Raw genomic sequence first — 17,579 nt, 5'->3', positions numbered from 1 at the left:
AAAGATAATGCAGAAGAGGTCTCTTTCTTACAAGATAATACATCACCCTGAAGATATACACTTTCCTACCTTCTTGATCACTAGAACAGATATGTGCCAAGATTCCTTGGTGAAAGGATTACACACAGAAGAAGTGTATAAGTGGAGGACCTAGTCAGCATGTATGCCAAGCTGAAGCTTGCTGAGTATTTATGGAACTGGATTCTGAAAATGATAGGCCTAGGGGAAAAAACATAAAGTTGAACAAAGGAGTTTATCAGCATAGGAGTACTCATTCATAATTCAGTATTTCATTCTGTGTCAAGGAAAATGGAGGTAATGTGCTGCTGCTAGGTTGGAGCCTAGAAGCTGGAAGCTTGCTGAAAGTTATGGCTCAATTTAAATGAGGCAAAAATGCCAGAATAGCTATGGCAGATGGCAGAGAAAAGAACCAAATGCCTTAGGGAAGCAAGCATGTTTTAGTGTAGACACTATATAACACCAGGAAATTTCAACCAATTAAATTCTATGAAAGGTCCTAAAATATATTATTTTTCAAAGCAATAAGGCTCTCCTCTGTGGACAACAGCATTTCTAGAAATGATGTTATTTGTGAACTGGGCTACTGATGACAGCGTCATGATAGGATAAGTGGTAATACTTAGCCTTCAAAGCAAGAAAGGCATAATGATGATAAAGAGTGAAAAGTCTGAAGGCAGAAGGCAGGCCTGACTTTAGCGGATTATGGAGACAGTTAATAGAATGCAGGGCTAGATAGATAGGTAGCCAAAAAGTATATCACCACACTAGAATGAAAAGAAAGAATGAATAATTGGAATTTTGAAGGAAGCTGACTCAATGGAACTAACATATTCTCTTTTCCTTCACCAGTCCTCCTTTAATAAAATGAAAATGAAAATGGCAAACACCAGCGGTTTACTACAAGCTTAACCAATAATAACTTCGATCAAAGCTGCTAAGGAGGTATAGAAAAAAAAAAAAAAAAACGAACCAAGATTCAAGTACATAGTAGGGAGTCATTGACCTGGCAAATACTTTACTTTTTACCTCTCAAGAAGAATCAGAAGGAGTTCACAATCACTTGGGATGTAGAATATAGTACATGTTTACAGTCTTGCCCCAGGTTATGCTAAACTTTCTGCCCTCTACTAATATAAACCAAGGAGATTAAAACCACCTGGATATTCTGTAGAATACATTGGCCCAATCTTCATTTTATGAATGCCAGAATGTTGATAGGATCTAATGAGCAAGGAATGGCAAATAAACTGGAAGCCTTGGTAAACCACATGTCGTCGTCGTCGGCAGCCGTCCGTCTCGAGAGACGATGGTGTAGCTTCTTAAGAGTCTATCTGCACCGCCAAGAATGGCTGTGCAGTCCGACTCGGGAGTGACACGGTATCTGTCTCCTCCCGTGTTGAATCGACATCTTGCGATGACGCTGGAGTGTCCTCTCCAGTGAAGCTGAAGCTACAGAGCCTGGGCAGGGTGATATGGAGGGTCTGCTGTTGCCCATGCAGCAGACCCCCCCCCTCTCTTCGCAGCTGAAGGATCCAAGGGAAAGACGGAGTCAATACAGCTTGACTTCAGGTGCGCTGCAGGAGTTGCCGGTGTTGACTACAACGTCAAACCGCCTTAGGGACTCCGGCTCCGGATTTTCTGTCGGGGTTTACTCCCCTAGCCTTTCCCTTGAAGAGGTATGCCGCAAGGCAGCGGAGGTTTTTTGGAATCAGAGTTTTCCTTCTCTGATGTGCCCTGACTGGAAGATCGAACCAGCGACACTTAGCTCGCAGGCTGACGCTCAATCCACTGAGCCAAACCAGCCACCACATGTACTCCAAAGAAAAGGAGATAAAACATTATTAAGATTCAAGGGCCTGCTACATCAGTGGATTAGTAGGAAATTTGGAGATCTTCAAGATGCTGGGAACATTACCTTTAACCTAAATGATATATCATTGCATCTCACATCTGCTAACACTTAAGGAGAATGCACAACACCAAATAGGCAACTTAGGATTCTAAAAGCATCCTATTTGTATTTGGCAGTACTTCTCCAATTATTCACTAAGTGACAAGAAAAGCTGTTATCTTTGAGAGTGTTCCACACCATAAAAGATTTCTGCAACAGGACAAGGTAATCCTGCCACTTGGGTCATATGACTTGGCAGGATTTATGGCACAGAGGTACTTCTGCTAGAAAAAGGTGTTGTTTGGAGTTTATGGCAAACCCTAACAGGAGAATAACAAGCTGAGGAAAAACCTAAATTCTTACAATGGCTTATGAAGTTTTGCATGATCTGTCCTCACTCTGACCTCATTTTCTGTTATTCCCTCAACTCTATTCATCCAGGCACACTTCCTGCTGTTCCAGGAATGCTCTGACAACAGGGCATCTGCTAATTCCCTGCTGTGTGAAGGCTCTTCTCTCAGATGTCTGAACAACCAATTAACTCACTGCCTTCAAATATTGGCTTCATGTCACCTTATTAATATGGTGCACCATGTATTGCAACCTACCCTGTTGCTCCACAATCCCTCACACCCAGTACTCCCAATATCTAGCATTATCCATTACTTAAAAAAAAAAAATTAGTACATTGCAATTTCTAATATCCTTGATATTTTATTCATTTTACATTTTCCCCATGTTTCCCCCCTCTCTTCACTTATAGAATATAAACAAAATATTGTTTTATTTATTTATTAATCAGTCCTAAGTGACTAGAACAATTCCTGTCATTGAGTAAATACTCAAAAAATTTCACATAATGAGTTGGGAGAGCAAGCACCACTTTGATTAAACTAGCCTTTGAAATGACAGTCTTTTACTTCAACAAAATATTGAAGGCAAGGTTAAAAATAGTATATACATCTGAAGAATTACTAACGGTACTTGTTTACCAGAATAGAAATAAACAATTCACACCTGTGTAAGGAAAAATTGTTATGGTTAATGAAACAATGAGATGCTAGGTTAATCAGTCCACTGAAAACACATTAACATCTAGAGTTTCTTCTCCATCTACAGCACAACATAAACATTATTGCTCATTGTGATAACTTGAGATTTAAAAAGGAAATGCTGCTAAAATACATTCCATGCGTACTGCTTAAAAGTTTGAAGTAGATAATGCATTTATTTGTTGTAATTTATTTTGTATAATTGAAAGCAGTTTGAATGATAAAAGGTATGAATGGTTAATTTTTGTTATTTAGAAGATGCTAATGTTATCAGCACTCTTGCCCTTGATTCTAAATAAAAGAAGAGATGCACAATGTCTCACTGTAAAAGCTCAGTTGTCAGTGTGTAGTTTTCCTAGTATGTGGATTCTGTCGAATTGTGTACCATATGTTTCAAATCACAGAACAACTGCTCTGCACAACACAGAACATTTCTGACTGTCAGATTCTGTCTTCATCTCTAACCTCTGCTTTTTCAGGTACTCCCACATGTGTAGGTTACCACCTGCACATTCTGGAATTGGTGAGAGTCTAAGCCTAATTCAGTCCCAGCAGAATCCACAGGAGATATTTCCATCCTGAGGCAATAATTTAATAAAATCACAAGTTAGTCCTAGAGGAGGCCTTAGGTACAAACTAAGTAAATCCAATCCTATGGTATATAAACAGAGCTCTAAGGGGGCAGCTCTTAGTACCAAAGAGGGGATAGTGTTGACTTGAAAGGCTGGACACTTCAAGTCTCCTTTTAAATGGAACATCTCTGCTTTGCCTGTAGTTCCTGGGGTTCTACTTGAGGCAGTTTCTTTTTTCATCGATAAGAGTTCCCAAGATTATTTAAAAAAATTAAAAGCACTACCAAGTTTTATTTTTTACAGATAAAAATCCAAAATTCCAGAGTGGAGAGAGCCCCATGACTCAGACACAAATGTTTTTCTGTTTAATTAATGCGTGAAAACATTTTTTAATATTATAGTCTAACTATCGGAAAGTTTCTGTAAATTCCCTGAAGTTAATGGTACAGAGCCAATGAAATTAGTGGAAACGTCTTTGGAAATCATAGTTCTAAAAGGTAAAATCACCCCCACTGTTATTAGGGATTTCTGGACCCAAGGGTAGGTAGGACGACGACCATGTCCAGCTTGAAGCAGCTAGAGGAGCTTGAGACCTTCGCCCATTGTCCTTTACAAGAGTACAAAGGGTCTTAATATCTGAGAGGGAGGGATAGTTATTTTTTACGAACCATGGGTATGGACTTGGGGGGGGGATGCTGGGGGAGGGAGATACTGGGTGGAGGGGAGTAAAGGGGAAAAAATTGGAACTACTGTAACAACATAATCAATAAAATATACTTAAAAAAAAAAGAATATAAAGAGTATAAAAAAAAAAAAAGACTGAAATACAAAAAAAAAAAAAAAAAAAATCCTTCTTTAAAAAAATCAAGGTTACCCTATAATTTAACACCTAGCCTGTTTTCTAAGAAAATAAAGGTACTATCAGATCCCCAAAAAAAAAAAATAAAAATAAAAAAAAATAAATAAAAGGTAAAATCAAGAAAGTTTCATGTTGTGAAAGCTAAAACCAAAGAGTATTGCAAAGCCTTGATAGTCAATATAAGCAGAGTGGTTAAGATATATGGGCTTTTCCAAAATCTCTTCTCCAGTTCTGAGTTTTCATTTTAACTTCAAGGAGATCTTTGACCTCCCCACTGATTATATAAGAGAATTTTCAAACTTTAATGTGTGCTTTCCAAGATAACTCTTATATTTTCTCCTTCAAATTTTCCTACCTCTCTCTTGCCCAGTTCTGTAATTAAAACTGTAGACACAGAAGCTCAAGCCAAGTATTTACAGTCTATCCTGGTTTCCTCCTTTTATCAGTTCCCTTATAAATATAGGAGCAAACCCTGTCAATAATCTTGCCAAAATATCAACAACATTTTCATTTTATCCATTTTTACTAACCTAAATCGAGTTTAAAACCACCACCTTTCTGAACACTGCAAAAGCCTTTAGTAGCTATCACTGCTTTTATTCCATCCTTTATTCTGTCGTCCACTCTTTTCATGATAAGTAAATTTAAGTAACCAGTTATCCTCAATTATCTCATTTTATTTTAATTTTTTGGATAATACTCATTATTATTTAAATTTATTAGTATTTACTTATCTGATTGTTTAATGTTTGCCTGCTTGTATCGCTTACTCAGATGAAGGATATAGGGTCCCAGGCCGCTTCATTCTCACTAGCATTTACAATATCGCCTAGAACATGAAGGTACTCAATAACTATTTGTTGAATAAAGAATAGCAAAAAGTCAAGTTATATGATTCTATAACTATGGCTTGGAGTTTTAAAATTCCTATTATCTAATTCTTTCATAAACATGTTGAGTCTTTCTTAACATGACCAAATTCACGAATCACAACATGAAATGTTGTGAGGTTTGAAATACTGCCTGATAGATTACCATTGGTTTTCAGCCAAACAGTGACAGATCATACATATTATACAGACACTGATGACTAATGCTGTTATTTTTTAACAGAAAGATAATCTTTCCCAGTGACCCCCTTATTCATTCTCAAGTTTCCTTTTAGAAGGAGCAATATATGCTGTAGTAATATAATACCTTGTAGATTTGCTTTAAGAACCCACATCTTTTTGTTGTACTTCGGTTACTATTTAAAATTATGTTTTCTATATGTTAGTAGTAATTTTATTTTATTTAAATAGTGCATCTAATGTTGCCCTGAGATTCACTGCCAATATTGGCCCTTGGAACCTAAGACATAGTCATCTGGGGGGATATGTACAGAGTTAAGAAAAAAGATTAAAATTAAAAATAATTTTTGTTTATGACTTGGACAAATCAAATCTGCTACATTCTAAAGATTATTAGGCCCAACTGACCAGTACTAGGGGTTAAATCTTCTGCTCAAGATTTTATAGCTATCCAGAGGCTTACCTGGAACTGGAACTAAGAATCTTGATTAGAGTTCAGTGCTTCGTTAAAGCCTATTATGTGCTGTATGCATTTACTCATTCAACCCATTTATTGATCATTCACTATATTTAGAGCAAAATACATAATACTACAGAATATTACAGAAATACTGAAAGTAACAAAGATGTCTACAGTCAGAATAGATAAAAAATATATTCCCAAGCCTATTTGTTACTGTCTGGTAGCATGCTGAATCCCTGAATATTGTATCTTATTCATTTAGAAAAATTTCTTTTATTCATTATTGGTTCAGTCTTACTCTACTCCCTGTCTCAATGACTGCTTGCCAGAAAATTGTCCCAATTACTAAGATACTTTGTTATATGCTTTATATACACTATTATACTAATATTTACATCAAAACAGTATTAGACATTATAAATCCCATTTTTAGGTGATTAAACTCAGGTTTGTATGCTCTCTAGCTAGTAAAAGGTTGATCTAAGTTTTGATTTCTCTCTACAATTTATGCCTACACCAAGTGGTATGCCATACTGTCTTCTGGTTTTTTTTGTTTGTTTGTTTTTTTGATCTATAACATTAAATGCTCCCTGATTTTTAACTTCATGTATTTTTTCACTCAGGAATCTATATATGGATTTTTGATCTCTAGATTTGCACTGTCATGTTCAATATAGGTTTTTAAATGTAATTCCCTATCTGAAGCATTTTTCCAAGTCTATTTTTGTAATCTTCTCCTCACAAACACAGCCTGTGACCAAGTGCTGCCAATAAGTTATCCACAAAATACTTTGGGGTGTTCCTAGATGAAATTTTTTGAGTATTAACATACAAAAATCATTATAAAGGTGAATTATCTATCAAAATTTAGTTACTTTACAATATACATAAATGACTCGGTTCCCCTGACAACAATGTGAGGGACCAACACAGAAGAAAATTGTCTTTCTGTTCTGAAATAACCCATTATTAGCCATCATTATTGATATTGTAATTGTGATAAAAAACATTGAAAGCACCATTGATTTTATTTTTTCATAATAGGCTTTTCAGGTTGTATCTGGCACATCTGTACTGTTTAAGATAAAGAAAGCAAGAATCCCCAGTCAACTATCTCTATCTTAGTCTTTTGCATTGCTGGGAGTAGGATAGATGGAGTCTGTACTTATAGCTATTATATTTTTAATTTATCCATGCCTTTGGGATAAATATCTTGAGATTTGGTCTATTTCATTCAATATGGAAGTTCTAGTAATAGCTTTGCTGATTAATATTTATTTCCCCATATAAAACCTTCTCCCTGGCTCCTGAAGACAATTCTAAATCTTGATTTCAGGTCTTGACCACTGATGTGCTATATCATTACTCATAGTCCCTATTCTCCTGGGTAAGAGAAAGAAGATGATTCCATGTTAGAATGGTAATATTTGCAGTGTGACTTAAGAATTATTTTTCCAACACATTGAGGGCAATGGAAGGGAGCCTCAGGCTTATAAGTCAAAAAAGAGGAGGGGTTTCTTCATTTTGACATATTATAAACTTAGTAGTCAGAAAAAATATTACTCTTTCTACTTGTTTTCTCATTAGGCTTCTGCTCTGCATCTTTAAATTTTATGTGTTCTTAAAATAGTAGTAAAAAGTTAAATACCTACAGCAATTAAAAGCACCCAAAAACTGCTTACATATGAATAAATGCATATAGCTAATTAAAAGTACAAAGAATATTCTTTTGAACTATCTCTTAAGGTCCAATAGTTATTTATCTAAATAAAAAGTTTCTTAAAATTCAATCAAGTTTAAAATCTTATATAGTGAATACTAAAATGAATAAATACATGTCTTTAACAATTTAAATTCACCTTATTCTTTCAAATTTGAGTTTGTCTTTATTTAGACATAAAGCCAGTGACAAACATAACTGTATTTACAATAACCAACTTATGAGTAATGCACAGGAAAATGTAAGTTCCCTTTTATAGAAAATTATCAAATAAACACAACCAACCAAAGATCAGTGTTATATTATTTTAATAACACTTATATGGGATTTATCTTGAATATCTTCAATTTCTTACCAAGTGGCTGTATAATTCAACAGTCTACCAGCAGAAGGTTCCTGGCCAGATAAAACTCATAATCAGGACTCATTTTCTTTTTACTTTTAGAAGTAATGTAAGTATTGATTCTAATAATTAAAGTCAGCTTGAATTTCAGGTAACCAGATGCTTAATTCTTTTTTTTTTTTCAGATTTAATGTGTTTTATTGATTAAAATATTACATTTGTGCCAATTTCCCTTCCCTCTGCTCCCCTCCACCCGGTGGCCCCCCTCCCTCCAGTTGTCCCCCCCTTTTAGATTATGTCCATTAGTTGTGCATACAGTTCCTCCCAACCTCTCTCCGTCTATTCCATTCCCTCCTACCATGATCCCCAATTCCTATATCATCTCCCTCCCTTTCCCCATTCCCCCTCCCTGTTGACCTCCCCCCAATATGCTTCCCGTACCCACAGTTCCTTTTCCACTCTCGTTGCCTGTTTAGTTTGCCTTTGTTTCATCTCCTTAGCTTCTGTTTTTTAAACCAGTCCCTTTAACATCTCATATAACAGTGGTTTGGATCTAATGAACTCTTTCAGTTTTATTTTGTCCTGGAAACACTTTCTCTGTCCTTCTATTCTGAATGACAATTTCGCTGGATAGAGTATTCGTGGTTGTAGGTTTTGGATTTTCATTACTTTGAATATTTCTTGCCAGTCCCTTCTTGCCTGTAGGGTTTCCCTTGAGAAGTCTGCTGATAGTCTAATTGGGACCCCTTTGTACATAATTCTTTTCTTCTCTCTTGCTGCTTTTAAGATTCTCTCTTTATCTTTAATTTTTGACATTTTGATTATAATGTGTCTTGGAGTGGTTCTCCCTGGGTCCAGTCTCTTGGGAACTCTCCTTGCTTCCTGGACCTGCAAGTCTATTCCCTTCCCCAGTTCTGGGAAGTTCTCCTTTATTATATTTTCACTCAATTTTTCAAGTTCTAGTTCATCTTCCTCATTCTCTGGCAAACCAATGATTCTTATGTTGGGCCTTTTATAGCTGTCCCAGAGGTTTCTGATCCTCTCATTGCTGCTGCCCATTTCCTCTCGCTGCATTGGTTGACTGCTTGTTCCTTCTCCATATTCCAGTTTGTTGAAATGAACTCTGGATTTCTTTTCCTCACCGTCTGTCTCATATGCGGTTTTGTTCCTTTCGTTATGAAAGTTTTTCGCTTCTTTCTTATCTTTTTCCTGCTCTTTTGTGAATTCTGTAAGCCACCTGATAACAATGGCTCAGAACTGAGCCTCTGACAGGTTTCTTATCTGTTCATCTGTCAGGATCTCCATCTGTTGCCTGGTGAGCTGTGTCACCGGGATTTCTATAGTTGTCTGCCTCATTTTGACAGATGCGTTTTGTTTTCTTGGGCCGGCTGTCGGGGGCAGTGCCTGTGTACTCGTAATGACCCAGCGACCGGCGCCGTTTGGCGTCACAAGTCAGCGCCCGGCGCCTGTCTGCGACCTATTTCGCAGCCCTGTGGTGCTTTCTTTGGGGGCGGGGGTCCAAGATGGATTCACACAGTTATTCAGCTAGGAGACCGGGATCCGTCCTCCCGCCCCCCTGGGCCTCACTGTTCAAGGCGATGCGGTGGCCGCTCTCCCCAGCGCTGGGGTCGCGCACTGCCAGGGGCTTGACTGCCGCCAGGATTTTTCGCCGCCCCGCCGCTGTCTCAAACAGCGCTGCCCTCTTCAACTCTTAACTGCCCGAATGGCACCGCTGGTTTATAACTTCATATGTTGGGCTTCCGTGTAGTTTTATTTTCTGGAATTTCTAGTTATCCTTTGTTTTGAAGTAGTTGTATTCCTCTCTAGTTGTAGAGGGAGACTTAGCGTGTCCGTCTAAGCCTCCATCTTGGCCGGAAGTCCCAGATGCTTAATTCTTATGCTGCATTTTTATAAGAACATGGTTTAATTTATGGGTTCATATAAGTAAGTTCTCAAATTGACTTTTGAGAAACAGTTGGAGGTTAGGTGTATGTGTTTTAATACTTCGTTAGCTTGAATTATCTTCTGATAAAATTCAGGATCTCATTTTTTCTTTGACAATCAGTATATTATAGACACCTGCAAATTTTTTTTTTGTATTTAATGTTTAGATAGATATATTTACCTAAAGTATCAATAACACAATACTTAGTAGAAATATCAAATTTTACTTTATGTTTATCCTCAAGTTGTATAAGGAGAATTAATAGGAGGACAATTACACTACAATTTTAAGCAGGGGCATCTTTGAAACTGGAAAAGAGCAGCAATTCACATCAAGTCTAACCATATTTCTACATTTGGGTAATAGAATCTAGCTAAAAATCAAAGTTCCTATTCCATTAAGTTAGCTATTATGGTGTATGATTTAATGTTTCAAGTTAGAAATCATACTGCATTATGATTAATAAGGAAAAGTTCCTGTTCCTCTCTCTCCTTCACAGCCTTGAAGACATGAAGAGAGACTTGCAAATCTTACCATTTTTGAATTAAGACAGAGTTCGAATGAATATTGAATCAATACAGAACAAGTTTGTATTTCTCTGTATCTACTCTTGAGTAGACACAAAAATCCAGTTTACTTTCTGCACTGTAAAACAGTACTTTGTTTCATTTCTGAAATATATATTATGAAAATATCAAAGGAAATGTCAATATGTAAAATGGTAATGCCTTCCAGCATATGGCAAAAGTAACTAATAATTGCTAATACAAAACTTCCTGAGAGTCAATAGACATGCATTAGGGCTATGGATCCTAACTCCCTCTACTGCTAGATGTGTTTCAGCACTTGGGATCACCAATAATTATATTCTTAGATATATTTGATCTGAATATGGATGCTCAAATCTGGGCCCAAAAGATTCCTAAATGTAGTAAAATCATTTCATTATATATTGAATTTTATATTTTATAATAGAAGTAAAGACATATGCTAGCCACATAAAAATACTATGAGGATAATGTGGATTTATTTCTATTAATATTTATAAATGGAATTGATTTATATAATGACCTTTTATTTAAACTAATATATCTATTTCTTCTCTCATTGTCAAGAATTCCAGTGGTCTCCTTTAATTTAGAAGTAATTCAAAAGAAAAGTGATATTTCAAAAGTCTTCAACAACATTATATATAAATCCTATTATAATCATCTTAATTACCTGGTTGATTCCTCCTTTCTCACACTGATCAATTTTTCAAAGTATAAAATGGTGTAATCACCATATTATCAGCTTAAATATATACAGCCTATTAAATGTGGCTAGCATTCATACTAATTAATATCTTAGTGAAAAAATTGTGAATAATTTTCCCATCAGGAAGAGATATTTTCTTACATGCTATTATATTTAAAACTTACATGGTATTATATTTAAAACCATGAAGAGTTACAATAAAGGTAGTTTTTAAAGCACTGTAAAAGTGAGATGAGAATTGTTGATATCATAGAATTCAATTATAATATTTAAATATAATTAACGCATAAAATTATTGAAGTTTTTTTATATACTATTTATATGTTATTATGATAGGTGCTACAATTCTTCAAAATCATATATAAGATGCAATCCTTGACACCGAAGAACTGAATTGAATAGGAAATGATATCTGAATAGACAATTTAACATGGCAGTTATGTCATATTCCAAAAGATATTACTTCATGCTATAGATGTTCAGAAATGGGAATAATGCTTTTCATTTGGTGGCATAATACTATTTTGTTTCATCTACAGAAGCAGTCAAAAGGTTTACTAAAAGTGACTTACTTCAAAATTTTATTTTTATTTGTAGTTGTACATGAGTTAAGAAAGAGAGATGCAGAAATGGATGAGAGGTGTTAGATAACTAAGTCAAATCATTATTATAATTGAAGATTGATTATAACATAGTGAACAGGGTACAGAGCATGGGTTCCCTGATGGTGGGGGAGCCCCACATTTACCCCCAAATTCTGCAGGGGGCATGAAGGGAACTGGAAGGGGGCAAGAAGGGGGCAAGAGGGTGTTCACAGAGCAGAAAGTGCGGTGTTTAAGACACATTGCATAACAAAGGCAGATTAACAGCTTTGCCTTCCTGAAGGGAAGAAGGTTGCTGCCCAGAGAGAATTGTGGAAGTGACTGAGACTGTGCAGTAACTTGTGACATGGGGGTGGGGGGTGGGGGAGAGGCAGGCTTATACCAAGGGGGGCAGATGTCCTCCTCAGATGCCTGTGCATGGCTGGGAATTCTTTCCTGAAGTAAAGATGGCACCTGAAAAAGGGTCAAAAACACTGGGGAGCTGACAAAAATGGTAGACATAAACACCATAGTAAGAGCTAGATGTTAAATCACCCAGGATGTTAAATGAGCCAAGCATTTAAAATTGGAACAGGAGGTCTGAAGGTCAGTCTGCCATGAGGACTGCCTGCCTGAAAATCTTCCAGGAGGTCTGCCTGGAGAAGATGGTGACAGAGCTGATGGAGCTACAGGACATGCCTGGCCGCCCAGGCTCATGAGAGATGCCTGGAGCTGAATGTTACTGGGGATGCTGAGCTGCAGACTTCTGATTTCCTGAAGAATGTACAGAGAAGTCACTCTCTTGCCTCTGGGACAGTGTAACATGGCACATGATTTCCTGTACCACTACATGGAGACTGATAAGAGTGCACCCCAGACCCTGAAGCAGAGAGCTGCTGCAAGAGGGTGATGACTCTGAAACCCACAAGTGCACATTCCAGAGAGGATGAAGATCTGTTTTCATGACTGGCTGATGGACAGATAATATGGGGACCTCCTCGGCATGGTATTGACTTGTAGTCTTTGGCAAGAAAGAGAAGTTGTGGGTCTTGTGGGGAAGAGGGCTCAGAGCAGGAGTGCTCTCAGCCCTACAAAGGTTTGGAACCCTGTTAATAAAAATGTGTTTCCTTCAACAGAAAACGTTGAGTCATGTAGCTTCAAGGTGCCAAGCGGCCAAGCCCATTTGTACAATTACAATAGGAATCCAGCTTGAAGGTCAATCTACTGAACTATTTACAGGTTGGTGCAAAAGTAATGTCTGACTTTTTTAAAAGAAAGTTTTAGATAGTATTTATTAAATTTGTGCACTTTCTTATAATTTTTTGATGTCACAGTGACTAATTTATACCTTATTTTTTCAGATTTATAAAGTATTATTCATAATCATCTGCAATATTTGCACCCATGTTCATGGCATTAAAGACCATATTATAAATATTTTACTCTATGAGTTTCATAAAGGTGCCAATGCAAGTACAGCAGCAAAGTCTATTCAGAGTGCTTATGGGGATGATGCAGTGATTGAAAGAAGTTGCAGGAGGTGGTTTTCCCATTTCCGAAGTGGGGATTTTAGTTTGAATAACAAGCCAAAAGAGAGTCATCCAAAAGCACAAGATTCCGAAGTACTGGAAGCCGTTGTCACAGAAAACCGTACCATTACCTCTAGGGAACTTGCAGAACAATTTAACCCATATAACCATGCTACGCCAACTGAAAAGAATTGGAAAGGTTTCAGTAGTTGGAAAATGGGTCGCACATGAACTCTCTCTAGAGAATCTGCAACAGTGTGTTGCTTGTTGTGAATCATTGCTTTCACAACACCTTCAGGCACCATTTTTAGGTAGGCTTGTTACTGGTGCTAGAAGTGGATCCTTTACCATAATGTTAAATGCCACCAATCGTGGATCAGTCAAGGAGGAAGAAGAATTAACAACCAAGAGGAGGACTTCATCCAAAGAAGATCATGTTGAGTGTATGGTGGGGTATGGAAGGAATTGTCCATTATGAACTGTTAGACAACGATCAAATAATTACTGCTAATCTTTACTGTGATCAATTTTGTTGTTTGAAAGAAGCTGTGAACCAAAAGTGACCATCCTTAGTCAACAGAAAGGGTTTCATCTTCCATCACAATAATGCTCATCCTCACACAGCTCGACTCACCAAAAATTTCTTGAAAGAGCTTGGTTGGGAAATATTGTTTCACCCTCCATATTCTCCTGACCTTGCTCCTTCTGATTATCACTTGTTTTGGGGACTACAGAATCATTTTGGTGGTCTTAGGTTGATATGAAGAGAAGAGGTTGAAAATGAGTTGAATTCCTAATTTGCTTCAAAACCTAAAGAATTTTACAAACATGGCATTTATAAGCTAGTTGACAGATGGAATGAGGTTCTAGAAGGCAAGGGAGGTTATGTTAATGAGTAAATATTTTCATAATCATGGGCTTTTTTATTTTTAAAATAAACCTCAAAATCAGACATTATTTTTGCATGAAGTTGGTACTTTTATTGGGTGACTCCTGAGGTCACTGACATGAACAAAAGCAATGTGGTCTAAGAGATTATAAAACACCATTTAGATCATGCTATGAATGGGCTTTGAAAACCTAATTTTACAGTAGATATAGTATAAGAAAAAAATTTATAAACAAGTATTAAGTATTGTATTTCTGATAGAACTTCACATTTTTGTGTCTTACATTATTGTTATGGTTTACACATCTCTACATACATTTGCTTATTCTAAGCTCAAAACCTCACAACAACCCTTTTCAATAAAGAACAGTTACTACTATTGAGTTTTTTAAATAAATAAAGTAGAATCAGAAAACTGAATGACCTGGCATACTTTAAGAGCCAAAATTTTATTATAGACATTGACTGGGACACATTCTCCTCCTAGAAATAAAAGCTATGAGACAACTTTAAAACTTTGCAACTAGTTTCTTTTCTTTGTTCACTGTTGCAGAATAACTCAAAATGATTAATAGCAGAGTCATAGGAAGGGCATCAGCTAAATAGCAATGTCTTTGAAGGCAAGGACTTTTCTAACAGAGTAGAAAAAAGCAGAGAAAAAAATGTATAATATTCTTTCTTCTAGTAAACTTCTGATTACCTCTCAGAATCTATTTACAATGCAAATGAGAAGGATACAGAAGATTCTTTCAGCGTTATGCATTACATTTAAACAAGTTTTACTTCACTGCTAACACACCTGGTTGACTATGCATAATAATGAGTGAATTGACAATGAATTTTGTGCATTCTAAATCACAGATGTAAGTCAAATTCTTTTAAAAGCTATTAAAAAATAATGAGAGAAGCTTAGTATTTCTGTTATTCCTTCCAGGATTGGGTTCGTTTGTTGTTTTTTGTTAATTTAATCTGGTAAATAATTTCTTCATGCGTTTCCACTAATTTACCATGTTGTGAATTTATTTTGTGCTTTTAATTATAATTGAACAGTGTGGCATTACCTTTAGTTCTAATACAGTGTTGCACAGGATTTTTTGTTCCTTTTCTTTTTTAAGTATATTTTATTGGTTATGTTGTTATAGTAGTCCCAATGTTTTTCCCTTTGATCCCCTCTGACCAGTAACCCCCTTGCCTCCAGCAATCCTACCTCCCTTAGTTCATGTTCATGAGTCGTGCATATAAGTTCTTTGGCTTCACCCTTTCCTATATTATTATTAACTTCCCCCTGTCTATTTTCTACCAACCAGTTATGCTTCTTAATCTCTGCACCATTCCCCCATTTCTCCCTCTCCCCTTCCTGGTTGATAACCCTCCATATGATCCCCATACCTATGATTCTGTTCCTGTTTTGGTTGTTTGCTTCATTTCTTTTTATTTTTAGATTCAGTTATTGATAATTGTGAGTTTGTTGTTATTTTAATGTTCATAATTTTGATCTTTTTCTTAAGTAAGTCCCTTTGACATTTCATATAATAATGGCTTGGTAATGATGAACTCCTCCAGCTTTACCTTGTCTGGGAAGTACTTTCTCTGTCCTTCCATTCTAAATGATAGCTTTGCTGGATAGAGTAATCTTGGTTGTAGGTCCTTGCTTTTCATCACATTGAATACTTTTTGCCAGCCCCTTCTTGCCTGCAAAGTTTCTTTTGAAAGATCAACTGAGAGTCTCATAGACATCCCTTTGTAGTTAACTCTCTACTTTTCTCTTGCTGCTTTTAAGATTCTCTCTTTATCTTGAATCTTTGGCATTTTAATTATGATGTGTCTCAGTGTGGTTCCTTTTGGGTGTAGCATGTTTGGGACTCTCTGTGATTCATGGACTTGTATGTCTATTTCCTTTATCAAATTTGGGAAGTTTTCCTTCATTATTTTCTCATATAAGCTTTTGATTTCGTGCTCTTCCTTTTCTCCTTCTGGTACCCCTATGATTCAGATGTTGCACGTTTAAAGTTGTTCCAGAGGTTCCTAAGCCTCTCCTCATTTTTTTTCAATTCTTGTTTCCTCATTCTGTAGTGGTTGATTGTTTTTTTCTTCCTTATGTTCCAAATTATTGATTTGAACCCTAGTTTCCTTCCTTTCACCATTGTTTTGTGTGAATTTTCCTTCATTTCATTTAGCATAGTCTTCACTTCTTCCCTTATGCGTTTGCAATACTTAAGCACATCTGTCAAGCCTGTAAGCATCCTTATCACCAGTGTTTTGAACTCTACATCTGTTAGGTTGACTATCTCCTTCTCGCTTAGTTCTCCCACTGGAACCTTGATCCATTCTCCCTTTGGGCCATACTTCTCTGTCTCCTCATCATCATAGGCTCCTGTGTTTGTTTGTCTTTATGTCTTAGGTGGAGCTGTCACACCTGTTATGTTGTAAGGGGGAGCCTTAGGTATTTGTCAGTACAGGGCGATCTGTTTCAACATGTTGTGCCACTGTATGGGGGGAGGGGTCTGAGCAGGAACAGTGCCGCTTGCTCAGCACTTGCTCCTTTTCCAGGCACTTCTCCCACTTCTGTATGGGACTGGCGCCTCTCTAGATGTTGCCCTGACCGTTGTTCCCAGAGTGGGTGGGTCTTTGGATGTTCTAGGACCACGGGGGCCCTTAAAACAAGTGGACTCTGCTGAGAGACCAGCAGTTTCTTCCTTCACCCCAACCCTCACTGGTTTGCACAGTCAAAAGCAATAAGGCTTTATTTTCCCTGGCGCTGGGACCATGAGCTGCGCGGTCTGGTCTGGGGCTTGGAGTGCTTCCCAGGTGCCCCTCCTGACTTTTTAAAATGTGCGACAGTGTTTTCTGCTGGCCTGCCACTGCTGCAGCTGCTGCCACTACCATGTTGTGTCCTCTCTGCCTTGGCTCTGCTCCTCCTACCTGTTGGGACGAGTATTTCTTCTTCATATCTTTGTTTGTTGGACTTCCATACAGCTTGATTTTCTGGAACTTCTGGTTTTTCCTAGTTTTGAGGAAGTTGTATTCCTTCTTAGTTGTGGAGGAGGACGCAGCATGTTTGTCTAAGCCTCAATCTTGGCCAGAAGTCTGACTTTTTCATTCTTTTGTTTACTTTTTAATATTGGGCACCAATATCTTACATTTAATCAGTCCATGTGACTCCAGAATATAAACATTTTGTATGTGGATAGATTGTAGATTTGAGGAAAGCCACAAGGCAGGCAGAATAAAGAAACAGTGTAATTAAATGTTGTTATTCACATACTTCTGGTATCAAAGTTGAGATTCAAAAGTCTTAGTTCATGTATTCTGTTGTATTTACATCCATGTTCATTGAATGCATAGTCTTTTATATGCTGTTGGTAGTTGTCTAAAACAATATAATAA

Source organism: Furipterus horrens, unplaced genomic scaffold (genome assembly GCF_987537825.1).
Source record: "Furipterus horrens unplaced genomic scaffold, mFurHor1.1.pri manual_scaffold_4, whole genome shotgun sequence".
NCBI classification, from domain to species: Eukaryota; Metazoa; Chordata; class Mammalia; order Chiroptera; family Furipteridae; genus Furipterus; species Furipterus horrens.
Note: the sequence above shows the minus strand (reverse complement) of the source record.